This window comes from Tenrec ecaudatus, chromosome 1 (genome assembly GCF_050624435.1).
Source record: "Tenrec ecaudatus isolate mTenEca1 chromosome 1, mTenEca1.hap1, whole genome shotgun sequence".
NCBI classification, from domain to species: domain Eukaryota; kingdom Metazoa; phylum Chordata; class Mammalia; order Afrosoricida; family Tenrecidae; genus Tenrec; species Tenrec ecaudatus.
This window is the reverse complement of record NC_134530.1, coordinates 277,409,056-277,424,201: the sequence shown is the minus strand read 5'-3', so window position 1 is coordinate 277,424,201 and position 15,146 is coordinate 277,409,056.

Sequence of the window (15,146 nt, the reverse complement as noted above, 5' to 3'; positions counted from 1 at the left end):
AGGTTAGAGTGGACTCAACTCTAGCTCACTTTAAAAGATTACCAAGGGCGAAGACTGTTTTTATTCATCTAATTATCCCTTTAATATATCAAAATATCAAGATTTTTGCCTTCAAGCTGTTCCTATTGAACCAAATGGTGATCCTTATTTGTTATCTGCCACAACGGGTACTTGCTTTACTTGTTCCACAGGACTAGCACCCTGTCTCCTTTCCCCAGTATTAGCAGCAGACCCGGGTATTTGTGTCCTAGTGCATGTTATTCCTCAAGTGTACCTGTGTTCTGGTGAAGGAGGTAGGGATAACTTTGGAATTTCTGGATGAGCTAAAAGAGCCCCAATGTCAGTCCCACTGTTAACGGTGCTTGGGATTATGGGATTAGCTGCAGTCGGGTCAGTTGCTTTAATACAAGGAAACTTAAACTATCAGACTCTTTGTCAGCAAATTGCTTTAGATATACAGGGATAAAAATACCATGTTTCCCATTTAGAAAGATCCTTACACTCCCTTGTAGAAGTGTGTTGCCAAACCGCCGAGGGCTTGACTTGCTCCTTTTGAAACAAGGAGTGTTGTGCATGGCATTAGGAGAAACTTGTTTTATGCAAACCATTCAGGAATCATTAAAGATAGTTTAGCCCTGGTTAGGAAAAGATTAGAGGAAAGAGTCAAGAAAAGAAATGAAGAAACCAATTGGTTTGAAAAGCTACTTAATTGGGCAACCTGGCGAACCACCCTAGTAACGCCCCTAGCCGGACCCCTAATCCTCCTCCTGCTAAACCTCACGTTTGGACCAATAATAACCAATAAGCTAGTGGCAGTCCTCACACAGAAAGTACAAACCATAAAACTCTTAGTGCTGAGCCCACCATACACTGGGCTGGCTACCGCAGATTCAATGATTTGAACTCGGCTAAGAAGAGGAGGGAATGTAGCAGCTCTGGGCAAAGCTTAAACAGCCTTGACAAGAGAAGTCATTTTGAGCTGATAGAAGCCATTATGAACAGTAAATAAACTAGCTATGAACTGTCAACGAACTAGCTGATATTGGGGAGGTAGGCTGTGCAGACATAGCCCAAGGGAACGTACAGAAGGAAAGACCAGAGCATGTAATGTTCAACTAAGAATGGCTAACTGCAACACCCTGCTTCTCTACTCTACCTGCTTGCACACCTGCACATTGCAAAAGTATAAAAACCTTTGGAAAATTAGACTGGGGGCCACTCAGTCTCCTCTCAAGAGAGCTGACAGTCTCTGCACAGAAAATAAAACTTGTTCTGTTGAACTTGCCCGCGGTCTGGGTGACTTTCTTTCTGGGAAGAGACAGTAGCTACAACAGACACAGGTGGCGCCATTCTGCCTGGGAGTGGAGTCATGTGGCTGGGAAAATGGAAGCCGCAGATTGTGGCCTAGCCGAAAGCCAGCCTGGAGCCAACCACCCAGCCAGAGACCTGCCCAAACCAACAGGGTAGATGTGGGCGCTCCCAGCCATCTTGCTTGGCGGAGCCGCAGCACACCACTGTGTCCCAGTCTTGGTGCAACAGACTCCATTTAGAGGCCTGCACCTCCATCTTAGCTCTCAAGACTGACCCCTAACCCACCTCCCCTCCCCTGCTCTACCCCAAATTCCTGGAACCAGCTCGTCCCAAAGCCAGAATGTTTTCTGAATATATGGTCACTCCAACCCTCCCTCACATATAGATAAGATTAACGACCCCTCTGAAGCACCTATGTGTGCAGATCCTCCCCAGCCATGATCGAAATACTCTACGGACAACCTTTTCTTTTCTCGCCTCTTCCTGCAACTGATTGCCCTCCGCTAGCTTCGTACCTTCCATACTTGTCCTTGCTCCGCAACCTTCTTAGACAACACGAAAACTCCCCCATCCCTGAACCATCTCCGACCTCTGCTGATCACCAAAAACCAGTGCATCCTGGAAATGCTGTGTTAATTAAATCCCTAGCACCCAGACCCTTAGCACCCCGGTGGGAAGGCCCTTACACCGTAGTGCTCACCACTCCCTTGGCAGTCAAGGGTCTTGGAATAGATTCCTGGGTACATTTGTCCCGAGTCAAGGCAGCAGTGAACTCTGACCATGGCTCCCAGTGGTCTGGCTCAGTCTACTGGTCCTATGTCTCTCCACCTCACTCGCCTCACCAAGCCAGCCAGCTAAACCTAATATAATTTCCCCTTTTGCTGGCGATTTTACTTGACTGAAAACTATACCAATTACGCCCGCACTAAGCGTTATGATTATTTGCTGGCCACCGCTGACTGCCCACCCACAGGGTGCAGAACACCCATATACTTAAATTTCACTGACTTTAAGCGGCATCAAGGAAAAGCTGATCCCATCATTTGCTACCTGTATGACCAGAAGGCAACTACCCAATGTGCAAAAAGGTGAATACAGAAAAATGTAGGGTGTCCTTGGTCTTCCTGCCAGATACTTTACCTTTCCCTTTGTCCCCAGGGATGATTCTACTACCATCAATCTAAATACACTCTCACAATCCCAGACCCCTGGGATAGCCGCTGGACACCTCTGGTTCCAGGAGCGTGGTATGCCACTCGCCGAGAGAAATTTCCAGACGCCAAACTCTATGTATGGAGGTCGCTACTCCAGGTCCAATCCACCATCCACTGTAATATTCAGATCCAAGACCTTCAACTCACTAAGCAAATTTCTAAACCTTCTGAGTCTCCCTTCTCCCAGCTTACCCTGCTACAGCAGGGACTGGCCATCGCCACTTTGCTGGACTAGGCAACCTCTCCACCTGCTGCATGTGTGCAGCCCTAGAACGCCCTCCTCTGGTAGCAGTACCAGGTCCTGCCCTGTCATTTTCATCCAACGTAAAGACCACAAAACCCATAACCATCCCCAATATTCCTCTGTACATCCAACCAGAAAACACTCAAGTGCCCTTTTGCTACTCCAATCCATCGACACAGACATGTAATGTCACCCAAATCCCCTCCAAACCACTAACAGCGCCAGAAAAAAATTTTCTTTTGGTGCAACTATACACTAAGCATTTAAACATCAGTTCTACCTTACCCTTTTGTGCCTGCCCGTCACTCTGGTTCCGCAGCTCACTACATACACTCCGACTGAGGTCCAGGACAAATACATCCAGGTATACAGTCGCCAAACTAAAAGAGCAGTTTTTCTTCCGATAGCAGTGAGAATCTCCTTAGCCTCAGCAGCAGGTGCAGTAGGACTCAGCGGCGGGACCCTTAGACCCTCTATCACCACAGCAGACAAGTTATCCACATGCTTCCAGCTGGCAGTCGATGCCTCTGCCAAATCTCTAGCCTCCCTGCAGAAACAAACAACCTCTGTTGCCCAAGTTGCCTTGCAGAGCCGTTGCACTTTAGACCTCATCACTGCTGAAAAAGGAGGAACCTGCTTATTCCTCCAGGAGGAATGCCGTTATTACATCAATAAGCTGGGAATTGTGGAAACTAGAGTCCAGACCCTCAACAAGCTAAACCGTGAGCTGCAAAACAACAGATTCAGAACAGACGGATCCTCTTCCTGGTGGAACTCTTCTCTGTACTCCTTCCTAGCCCCCATACTAGAACCCATAATTTTAGTAGTAATTTTGCTCTTAATTGCTCCTTGTCTCATTCAGCTCCTGCAAAGTCGACTCCGCGAAATCACCCGTATAGCAGTCCACCAGCAACAACAACCTCTCCACCCTGTGCCAGGCCGCAACTCCCAGTACTCTGCCTGGAAAAGCCCCTCCCCTTGCTCTTCGCCCACTACCCACAGGAAGCAGTTACAGAAATGGACTAATGTTGTCCCTTTTCCCTATAGGGTCAGTCTAAAACGTCCTGTCTTGGCACAACAGACTCCATTTTAGCTCTCAAGACTGACCCCTAACTGACCTCCCCTCCTCTGCTCAACCCCAAATTCCTGGAACCAGCTCCTCCCAAAGCCAGAAGGTTTTCTGAAGATATGGTCACTCCACGCGTCCCTGACATATATAGGTAAGATTAACGACCTTCTCCCTTCGGAAGCACCTGTGTGCGCAGATCCAAACCCCCCCCCCCAAGCTATGATTCTCCCCAGCTGTGCCTGCCAGCAGTGGGCATAAAAACGCCGCCAGGATTTTTTCCCTGGTGTGGCTTCAATAGCTCAATACCCTGTGTTGCTGAACCCGCCACAAGTTCGCAATAAAGCCTGCTTCTAAAACTTAATTAATTGGGTCTTTGATTCTGTTTTCGAGTCCAAATAAACTTTTACACTGAGCCTCGAGAAGGCTTTGGGAGTCAAAATCCTCTCAGCCTCCAGGCAGCAGCGTCCCAGCCCCCTCCCAAATGCAGCCCGGGAAGGCAGGCACAGAGAGGCACATCAAGTCCCGCACACCAGCAAGGAACGGCGCAAAGACCGACACCAGCAAGAAACGGCGCAAAGACCGACACCAGCAAGAAACGGCGCAAAGACAGACACCAGCAAGGAACGGCGCAAAGACCGACACCAGCAAGAAACGGCGCAAAGACCGACGCCAGCAAGAAACGGCGCAAAGACCGACACCAGCAAGAAACGGCCCAAAGTCCGACACCAGCAAGAAACGGCGCAAAGACCGACACCAGCAAGAAACGGCGCAAAGACCAACACCAGCAAGAAACGGCGCAAAGACCGACACCAGCAGGAAACGGCGCAAAGACTGACACCAGCAAGAAATGGCGCAAAGACCGACACAAAAGGCTGGGGCTGCGGCAATACGCTACAAGCGTCCCCAGGGGCCTCCACCGTATTGGGTGGGGCGCCACTTGGATTGGCTCACCTAGGCCAGGTGAACTCAACCCAACAATTCTCCCAAGGGTGGTGAGGTGAAAGGAGCCCAGAGGGGCCCACAACCCGTGAGACCAGCATGGGAAGGCCCACTCCTGGGGCCGGCTTACCTCATAGCTTCCAGTCACACAGCACCGCTTCTGTTGGACCTCACCTGGGGCAGGTGTGCCTCGGTCCGCGGCTCCACCCAGAAACAGCTCACGCCGAGGCCTGGTTTGGGATCCTCTTGAGTTTTATGAGCGGTTAGGGAGGCGTGGTCGATGACGTAGTTCGACCTCATTGGCTGTATTGTTGAATTGAATTCACCTGGCCTAGGTGAGCCAATGCAGGTACAGCGCCCACCCAGGCGTAGCTCCCCCTGCTGGCTGGAAACCTGAACTTCTGAGCATGCAGTGAGCCTCTACTTCATGAGCCCGTAGCTCAGACCTCTGAGCTTGTGTAATGGGCCTGCCAGTCCCTATGCTAGCTCCCTAACAGGTTTTCCAGCCAAAGGTCTGCCTTCTGGGGCTGTTCTACAGAAAGCACTTGGTTCCTGACCCCTACGCATTCGGGGTGGTGGATGCCCTTGCTTCCATGCTTGCTTCTATGTAATTCTGGAATGGTCCTTGTTTCACACGGTCGGCGAGGTCAGGAATTCAAAGAGAGCGAGCTTGTCTTTGAAAAAGGTGCCTGGGTCTCTTTTCCGGTTGCCGCAGCGCTAGGAACCATGAGTACCAAAGTCTCTCGCGACACCCTCTACGAGGCGGTGCGGGAAGTCCTGCACAGGAACCAGCGCAAGTGCCGGAAGTTTTTGGAGACGGTGGAGCTGCAGAGCAGCCTGGAGAACTACGACCCTCAGAAGGACAAACGCTTCTCTGGCACCGTCAGGCTTAAGTCCACCCCGCGCCCCAAGTTCTCAGTGTGTGTCCTTGGGGACCAGCAGCACTGCGACAAGCGAAGGCCGTGGAGATCCCTCACATGGACATCGAGGCGCTCAAGAAGCTCAACAAGAATAAGAAGTTGGTCAAAAAGCTGGCCAAGAAGTATGATGCCTTTTTGGCCTCAGAGACCCTGATCAAGCAGATTCCTCGAATTCTGGGCCCGGGCCTGAACAAGGCCGGGAAATTCCCTTCCCTGCTGACCCACAATGAGAACATGGTGGCCAAGGTCGACGAGGTGAAGTCCACCGTCAAATTCCAGATGAAGAAGGTGCTGTGTCTGGCAGTGGCAGTTGGCCATGTGAAGATGACAGATGATGAACTCGTGTACAACATCCACTTGGCTGTCAACTTTTTGGTTTCGCTGCTGAAGAAGAATTGGCAGAATATCCGTGCTTTGTACATTAAGAGCACCGTGGGGAAACCCCAGCGCCTGTACTAAGCTACGGTTCAATAAACTTTATTGTTCCTGTTAAAAAAAAAAAAAGAAAGAAAAAAGTGCCTGGGTTTGGTAGCTGCTCACAGGATGGCAGGTGTAACGTATTATGAGAATTTAACAAGGCTCTGAGAAGACGGTTATTGGAAGTTCTGGCTGGAGGGCAAGGCCATGACTCCTGAAAGATTCTGGATCCAAAAGTCAAGTCAGAACTGGATGCCACAGACTTTCTCAATCCAGCCCTCTTTGCCCCTCCCCTAAGGCCAATACATTTCTTTTTTTTTTCTTTCATTCTTTATTTATTTATTTTAATCGTTTTATTGGGGCTCATAAGGCTCTTATCACAATCTGTACATACATCAATTGAGCAAAGCACCCTTATACATTCGTTGCACTCATCACTCTCATAATTCACCTTCCACTTGGGTTCCTGGAATCAGCTCGGTTTCCCTTTTTTTCCCCCCATCCCCCTCCCTCCCCGATCCCACCCCTGGTCCCTTGATAATTTATAAATAATTATTATATCTTATCTTACACTCCCCGGCGTCTCCCCTCACCCGCCTCCCCCTTGCCAATCTCCCAGAGAGGAGGTAACACATAGATCTCTGAGATCGGTTCTCCCTTTCTACATGCCCTTCCCTCCTGGTGTCGCCACTCCCACAGCTGGTGTTGAGGGGTTCGTCTGTCCTAGATTCCCTGTGCCTCCAGATCCCCACTGCACCGCTGTACATCCTCTGGTATAACCAGGTCCGCAAGGCAAGGTAGGATTGGGGTCATGATGATTGGGAGGGGAGGAAGCGTTCAGGAACTAGAGGAAGGTTTTGAGTTTCATTGTTGCTACACTGAACCCTGAGTGGCCCATCTCCTCCTCACTACCCCTCTGGAAGGGGTGTCCAGCTGTCTACAGGTGGGCGTTGGGTCCCCATCATGCACTCCCCCTCTTTCATGGTGATGTGATTCTCACCACCACCCCACCTTTGATGTTGGAGACCTGGTCTCCTCTGTCCTTCATGATCACCTATGTTGGTGTGCTGCTTCCGTGTGGGCTCGGTTGCTTCTGGGCTAGATGGCCGCTTGTTTGCATTCAAGCCTTTAAGTCCCCAGACGCTATATCTCTCAGTAGCCGGGCACCATCCGCCTTCTTCACCACACTTGCTTATGCACACTTTCGTCTTCAGCCATTATGTAAGGGAGGTGATCACACAATGATTGTTTTTGTTCCTTTGTATCTGCTACATGGTCCATTCAACACTTTGTATTCGCTTAGGCCGTGTGCTTCTTCTCTGTGGGCTTTGTTGCTTCTGAGCTAGATGGCCGCTTATTTGCCTTCAAGCCTTTAAGACCCCAGACGCTATATTTTTTTTTGATAAGCCGGGCACCATCAGCTTTCTTCACCACATTTGCTTACACACACGGCTGTCTTCAGTGATCATGTCGGGAAGATGGGTATCCTGCAATGGCTGCTTAGCAGGGCGAGGTACTATTGTATTGGGGGATTATGCATGAGGAGGCCCAATGTCCATCTGCTACCCTACTACTGAACCTATAAATATATGCATATAAATCTATTGCCCCCATAATCATAAATATGTTTACATATGTACATGTCTGTATTTAGGCTTCTCTGTATGCACTTTGCCTCCTACTCCTTTCCTCTATTTCCTTTCGCTTTCCTCCCGACCCATTACCATGTTTAGCCTTCATTCTGGATTCAGTAGTTCCTCTCAGTTACCTTGCTCTTTGTCACTCCCTTCCAGTCCTCCCCTCCCCTCCCTCCTCTGGTTTTGAACCATTCGCTGTTCCCTTGTCCCTGTGTTGGGCGACACCTCCTCCCTTCCCCTACCTCCCACGCTCTCATGTCCCTCCAGGACCGTTGGTCCTGTTGTTTTCTTCTCTCATTATTTGTCCAGCCTATCTTGTCTAGGTGGACCTGCTGACATAGTAATACGTGCATACAAATGGATATGACTTTGACTGCGCCCAAGTGGCCCATAAGAACATGGCTTTGACAGAAGCAACATCGACACGCTGATAAGCAGAAAAGCCACTAACATACAAAATTTACTGGGTAAAAAAACAAAACAAATTTTAAAAGACTAAACAAAAAGATAGCAAATATTAAAAGAAAAAATTGCTAGTAGTTCAAGGTCCTTTCATTGGCCTTTAGGAGTGTTTTCTAGGTGTAGCTTGTGAGGCGCCACGTCCTGGCCCAGAAGACCATCCTTTCTACTCCCTCGGGCTCCCTTTGCTCTGCTTCCTCCGCTGCTCCATTGCATGTCCCCAGTGTTTGCCTCAGTGTGGCGGGGTCAGCTCAGTTGCCCATCCCCCATTGTGTTTCAGGTGCTGTCCCGTGTAGGGCCATGTGTTGGTGCAGGATGTCATATCTCGTAGTGTGGTCAGCTGAATGGTCCTCTCTGTATGATGGGCTCTTCTAGCTGGTCTATCGACTTTGGGCTTGGTGGACCCAGGTGTACTCCACTATGTCCTTTCTCCTTCTTTTGTTTCAGCTTCCTTCTGGATGTGGTGTGGTGGGTCAGTTCCTTTCCCACTCCAGACAATCTATTTTTGTTTTCTGTGGTATTCCCTTCGAGTGTGGGGGTCGGCCTAATTCTGGTTTGGGCCGGCTTGTCGTCCAGCCTCTTTGTGTAGACCTCTGTACTTTGCGTTGTCCTCCTTGTTTGGTGTGTCGTGTTGGGGTCCGTATGCATGTTCCAAATCTGTGGGGACATAACCGATACTCTCCCCCGGGTGGGTTAGTACCCTGCCCCCCCCTATACCATCCATTCGGATTCTCCCCCTCCCGGTTCTCCCTCTCCCTACCCCACTACCCCTTCTTTATGCTGGGCTCTTATGTACCTCCCTAGGTGTGGCCTGTCCTCCCTCCAACTATCTATGCTTCCTCCCGTTTATTGTGGGATGGATGTTTATTCTTCTATTTCTGTCATGCTGATTGTACTTACCTCAGGGGACTCATGTTGTACCTGTCCCTTTGGGTCTGGCTTACCTCGCTTAACATAATTCCTTCCAGCTCTTCCCATGAAATAACGTGTTTCATGTGCTCATCGGTGCTTTTCAGTGCTGCATAATACTCCATTGTGTGTATGTGCCAAAGTTTGCTAATCCACTCGTCTGTCGATGGAAACTTAGGCTGTTTCAAAGTCTTTGCCATTGTGAATTGTGCCGCAATAAACATTGGAGCGCATATGACTGGTCGTGTTTTATTTGCTGCTTCAACCGGGTATATGCCCAGTAGAGGGATGGCTGGGTCATGAGGTAGATCAATTTCCATTTTCTTTAGGTATCGCCAGATTGCTTTCCACAGTGGCTGTACAAATGTACACGACCACCAGCAGTGGAGGAGGGTTCCTACTTCACCACAGCCCCTCCAACACTTGTTGCTCTCTGATTTACTGATCTGGGCTAGCCTCAGGGGTGTTAGGTGGTATCTCATGGTTGTTTTGATTTGCATTTCTCCTATGGCAAGGGACTTCGAGCACTTTCTCATATGTTTATTGGCCATATTGATCTCCTCTTTAGTGAAAGTTCTTCTCATTTCTTTTGCCCACTTCCTTAGGGGGTTAACTGTTTTCCTCTTTTTGCAGGTCACGATGGTGTTGTAGATTTTAGTAATGAGCCCTTTGTCTGATGTGTCATTACTAAAAATCTTCTCCCAGTCTGTGGGTTGCCTTGTCACCCTCTTGGCAAAGTCTTTCGAGGTGCACATGCATTTTATTCTTATTAGATCCCATTTGTCGATTTCCAATTCACCTGTGTGTGTCCCCTTCCCTGTTGCAGTGAGCCTATGTGCTCCCTGGGCCAGTACTCTGAGATTAGTCCCGATTCCCTCCTTAATGGTCCTGATGGTTTGGGGTTTGACTTCTAGATCTGTGATCCACCTTGAGTGTATTCTTGTGCATGGGGTGAGGTAGACGTCTTATTTCAACTTTCTACATGTGGATATCCATTGTTTCCAGCACCACTTATTAAAGAGGGCATCTGCTTCCCACTTGACATTTTTGGGACCCTTGTCGAAGATCAGTTGTCTATATGCTGATGATTTTACTCCTGGGCTTTCTATTCTTTTCCACTGGTCTGAGTGTCTATCATTGTGCCAGTACCATGCTGTTTTGACCACTGTAGCTGTGTAGTAGGCATTGAAATCAGGTAGGGCGAGTCCTCCAATTGTGTCCTTCTTCTTGAGGAGTTCTCTGCTAATTCTGGGTTTCTTCCCTCTCCATATGAAGTTGGTGGTCAGTTTTTCCAATTCTTTGAAGAAGGTTGAGGGTAATTGGATTGGTATAGCAGGCCAATACATTTCTAAGGGTTATGGATTCTACTTCAGAATCATTCTCAATCTCAATCCCAGGGCCCTCTTCACCATTGCTGGCTAGACCTGTTCACCTCTTGCCATATATGTGTGTGTGTGTGTGTGTGTGTATCACACACACACACACACACACACACACACACACACACACACATATGGGTTTATTGTAAGTCTGGGTCTGTAGGTTTCTCGGGTGGGAAATGTCTCGGTCCTTGGCTACACACTAGAAAGAAATTCACACCAAAGCCTGGTTGGTGATCCGAGTGGGTTTATATACAGGAGAGAAGAAGGTTCCGGCGTTACAGTAAACTGAACACGGGCACCCTCATGACACTGCACACCCAGCCCTGCTGAGTGGAAGGCAGAGAAGCAGCTGAAGGGAAGGTTCCAGCCTTTTAAGGGCTTTCAGCTGTGAGGCGTCAATTAAGCTCTCCTGGCTTGGCCTTGAATTGGTGCATGCCCTTTAGCCTGCATTGGCTTCCAACCTCCTGTAGGGGGCCCCCTAAGCATGGAGAGGAACAACCCCTTGTCTTGCTACCTAACAGGTCTACATTCCTGTATGGTTACATTGAGATGGAAGTAGCCCCTTTAGACAGCCTGTGAGGTTCACCAGGAGCCACAGGCCCCAGCGTTCCCTGTTACCACCTTAAACCTTAAACTACTGTTGGAGTTTATATTATCTGTGCAGGTCTGTGGACATGGAATGTTTCCATGCCAGACCCTGAAGTTGCACAAATAGGCATCCAGAACAGAACTCATACAGGCTCTAATAAGATGCTCAGATGCTTCTTGCTAGGATGAGAATTCATCGAAGTTTGTGAGCAGTTCAGATCTTGTAAGGGAGAACAGGTCAGTAGTGTATCCAGAGAAGAGAGCAAAGGTCAGGGGAAAGGGAGGAGGCCCACAGACATCTGTGCTCTGTGTTTGGCCACAAGACAAGAAACCAGGTCTCCCTGAAAAAGAAAGCAGAACAGCAAGTCCCTCGGAACTAGGACATCTTTAAACCTGACCTATACAACACTCGGCTCAGGGAGGCGCCTTGGAAAACCGTAAAAGCCCGAAAAGAGGGACAAGGAGGAAGCCCAAGTCTTTGGTTTTCCCTGCTGTGCTTTCAGTGTTGAAATGTCTGTGCACGGAGCCTTTGAAATTTCAGAATCAGAGAGTGGATTCATAAGCCAAGCTCCTGCTTTATTCTTCAATGCATTTTAGCCCAACTCCTCCTTGGTGACACATGTAACAGAAATTCTGGACTTAGGAGCCACTTGGTCCTTGGACACTAGGAGATTACAGTGGAATCTGAAACAGGGCTCTAACCACCAACTGGACTGGCCTAGGAAGCCCAAGTATTCAGTCTCCCAAACACCAACCTCCCGTTGCTCTTCATCTGCCTCCACCTTGTTCAGCTTTAGTTGTCCGTGGAAGCGTTTGGCACCCATCTGATGCTTCAGAACCCAGAAAGGAGGAAAGGTAAAACTGGGATTCAAATGAAACAAGATGTGCCCGGGGCTCCTCGTGGCATTTGTCACCTTCAGTTCCCTCTTCGGACGCAGATGTGGCAAGGTTCACAAACAAGCTTTACCAGAAAGAACAGCCTGCTTCCAAGTGAGAAAAAGCCCTTTACACATGAGTTCCTGAGGTCAGCCCAGCCCTGTGCGCCCCCCACCCCTCCCAGAGTCCCCTGCTCTCCGGCGAAGCATTAAAGCAAGTGGAAGCAGAGATTTGCTCAGAATAAAAAATCATTTTTCACAATAGCATGCCACATTCTGGATGGCAATCACGGCTGCACAAACCGTATCCATCCCCCAGTCATAATGTTGCCGCCTCAGTGACCACACACACACATTGTGTGGTGAGACTCAGAGTGATCAATTGTTTCCTCCCTCTCCACACTTTGCACTTAGGAGACATGCTCTCTGGAGGCGGTTGAGGCTTGTCTTGTGGCCAATAATCATCTCCTACGCCTTCCTTTCGAGTCACTAATTTGATGTCTTCACTCAAAGAAATGCCCATAAGTTGAGGTTTCAGAGGAGAGCTCCTTGAGCTCCCCAGACAACAAGGGGGCCGAGTGTCACCGTCATTATCCTGAGCTGGGAGGGAACACTAGTGTTCCGGAGGCTGGGAATCCGTCACTGCCTGCCCATCGCACAGACAGAGCAGGTGCTGGTTATAATTGCTTCTAGACGTCCTGCCATGCTCAGTTGAACGTCAAAGCCATAAACGCTGCCCGACTACAATAAAACTGGAGTACGCAGACATTTCTGCATCATTGCCGGGTGAAAATACACTGAGTGGAGTTGGATGAGATGGCAGCAAGCGCTTAAGGAGGGGGTGCTGTGGGAATACCAACAAGATGACTGCCAGTCTCCGTTTCCTCCTCTCGTCTGCTTTGTGTTTTCTTTCAGGACCAGAAGAAATGATGCATATGTAAGGATAAAAAATTTTTCCATTTCCAGAGGAGTTTTCCACCCCCCAATCTACCCGCAGCCTCCTTTGTGCAAGCCAGTAAAAGCTTTTTTTTTTTTTTTTAAACCTGCCTTCTCACTATGGCAATTTCCGGAGCTGCTATGTGGCTGTGTTTAAAAGTCCCCCTTGGGATCCAGAGTGCAATCCATATCACAAAGGCATCCTCCCAGTCCCAAATAGCAATGCGACCTCAATTCAGAAGGTTGTTCTTGTTTCCATAGACCCAGAATGGAGTTTAAGCTGTTGATCTTGACTGTGGTTGTCGCGTCAGCCTCTCATGGGCACCTCATGGGCAGTGGAGCAAACTGTGCCTATCTGTGCTACCACCAGGACTGGGAGAGGAAGCCAACAGTGGTGGGCCATAGGTCAATGTGTGGATGGGGATGATCAGGTCTTTCTTCATTATTCTGTTTCAGTCTGGAAACACCACTGAAGCCTGCTCAGTGTCATAGCAACACACAAACCTTCACTGACAGTCTGGGGCACATTGGCTGCAAATCAAACCCGGGTCTTCCCGGTGAAAGTCGATGAGAGGTCTACCACTGAAGCACCGTGGCCCTCACCTCAAACCAGGGCAGTCATTTCCGGAGTTCAAACCAGACCACAATGCAGGATGACTGAGATTGCCACCAGAATCTGATACTGATGCAGAAAAAAACCTAACTACCATTTTATTGACTCCCAATAGGACAAAGATCTGCCCCTTTGGGGTTTTGAGACTTTAAATCCTTACAGCAGGGGTCGCAACCTGTGGGTCGCGACCCCTTTGGGGATCAAATAACCCTTTAACAGGGGTCATCCAATTCATAACGATAGCAAAATTACAGTTATAAAGTAGCAATGAAAGTAATTTTATGGTTGCAGGTGACCACAACATGAACTGTATTAAAGGGTGGCGGCATTCCTAAGGTTGAGAACCATTGCCTTACAGAAATAGACAACCTTATATTTCTCCCACGGACGGGCTAGTCAGTTCAAACCCCTGACCTTGCGATTAGCAGGTTAATGCATAGTCCACTACACCACCAGGGCTCCTAATGATATAATAAGAGATACTATTGTTAGATCTCTCGTGGGAGAAATATACCTCAGTCCTTGGCTTCGCGTGAGAAAGAATTCACTCCGCAGCCTGGATTGTGATCCAAGTGAGTTTTTTGAGAGAAGAAGTTTCAGGTTTACACAGGCACCTCAAGGCCCCTCACCCCTGCACAGCTTGCCTAGAAGCTGCTGGAGAGAAAGTCACTACTGTTGGCTCCAGGATCCTGCCTTTTCTTTCTTTTCTTTTTTTTTTAAATCGTTTTATTAGGGGCTCATACAATTCTTATCACAATCCATACATACATCAATTGTGTAAAGCACATTGTACACTCACTGCCCTCATTATTCTCAAAACATTTGCCTCCACTTAAGCCCCTGGCATCAATCAAGTCCTCATTTTTACCCCTTCCTCCCCGCTCCCCCATCCCTCAAGAAACCTTGATAATTTGTGAGTGGTGATAGTGGGAGGGTAGAGGGAGGGTGGATTGGAAAGAGGAAACCGATTACAAGTATCTACATGTGACCTCCTCCCTCCCTGGGGGACGGACAACAGAAAAGTGGGTGAAGGGAGACATCGGAGAGGTCAAGATCCTGCCTTTTCAATTCCTCCATAGGGAGGCATGGTTGATGGTCCTGGTCAACCCCATTGGCTGGATTGAATTCACCTGGCCCAGATGGGCCAATCCAGGTGTAACACCCACCTAGGTGTACCACCCCTTCCTGGCCGGAAGTTTGAACCTGAGCATATGTAATGGATGACCCAGTCCCTATGCTAAGCTACCTAACAGTATTTGCAAGATGCCGAGCAATGTTCTAAGCTTTTTGTATATAATAATTCAATTATTTCACTTAACAAGCCTATGTGTGGACTCTATTCTTGCCTCATTTTACAGATGAAAAATCAGTGGCACAGGATGATAAAGTCATGAGCCTATGACCACACAGTGAGGAAGTGGAAAGGAGAGATTTGAACCCAGGCTGCAGAGTCCATGCCTTGGGTGCCTACAGCGCCACATAGGACACAGGAAAGCATGGAGCAGACTCGGCGTAAGACCTAGCATGTATGTGCTAGCACTGCATGAGAGTAGCTGCTACTCAGATCCAGAAGAGAATACAAGGCTATTGCAAAAATTATTTTTTCCAAGAGAGGGTGGAATTCTGCATCTTG